We start from the raw sequence: 913 nt of genomic DNA on the forward strand, positions 1-913 counted from the left end.
TATCCCCAAATGCTACATTATTATCCTGAGACCTGCCATGAATACCAAACAAAATCTGATGATAAAAAATCATTAAGTCTCCTGATGTTGGTATTTATTTTTGTACAGTTTACATTCAGTATAAAATCACATACTTTGAAGTCATGTTTTATGTGTTGCAGCTTATTTTTCTTCATTCCATGTGAATTTTGTATTATAATAATTGAGTGGTAAAGTTGCTAAAACAACTCAAACTATTTGAAATAATCATATCCTTCAATTGCCACAATCTGAATTCATGTTAAATCATAAGTATCATCAATGACATTAATAAAATATCTGAAACCAGGCCAGAGATGTTACCAGAGATGTTCTAACATAGTTTTAGATTAAATTAAAGACTATGGCTAATGATGATTTGTGTTTTTGTTGCTATATATGTCGGTGTTATATTTTATTTTTGGGGATGATATTCTGACTTTAAAAAATAGTTAATTTCAAATATATATTTGATTGGTCTCTTCTGGCTGGATAATGTAAGATAATAGATAGATAGATAGATAGATAGATAGATAGATAGATAGATAGATAGATAGATAGATAGATAGATAGATAGATAGATGAGATAAATAGATGAGATAAATAGATGAGAGAGATTGAGAGAGAGAGAAACAGAGAGACAGATAACATTCTATTCTATTCTATTCGGCCCGACGGAAAATCTGGCCTGGATTTGGTCGCGGCCTCGATAACAGCGGAGGCCGCGACGGATTTGAATTTGGAGGCTGCGGACTTGGGAGTTAGAGGCCGCAGCAGCTGTGAGGCTGCGGCAGCTATGGAGGCCGCGACTGAAGCCGCGACGGAGGCCGCGACGGAGACGACAGCTGCATCCAGACCCGGACTCGGCTGCGACGGCCGGGGAGGCCGCGACGGA

Source organism: Protobothrops mucrosquamatus, unplaced genomic scaffold (genome assembly GCF_001527695.2).
Source record: "Protobothrops mucrosquamatus isolate PMUCROS unplaced genomic scaffold, P.Mucros_1.0 scaffold_84, whole genome shotgun sequence".
Taxonomy (NCBI): Eukaryota; Metazoa; Chordata; class Lepidosauria; order Squamata; family Viperidae; genus Protobothrops; species Protobothrops mucrosquamatus.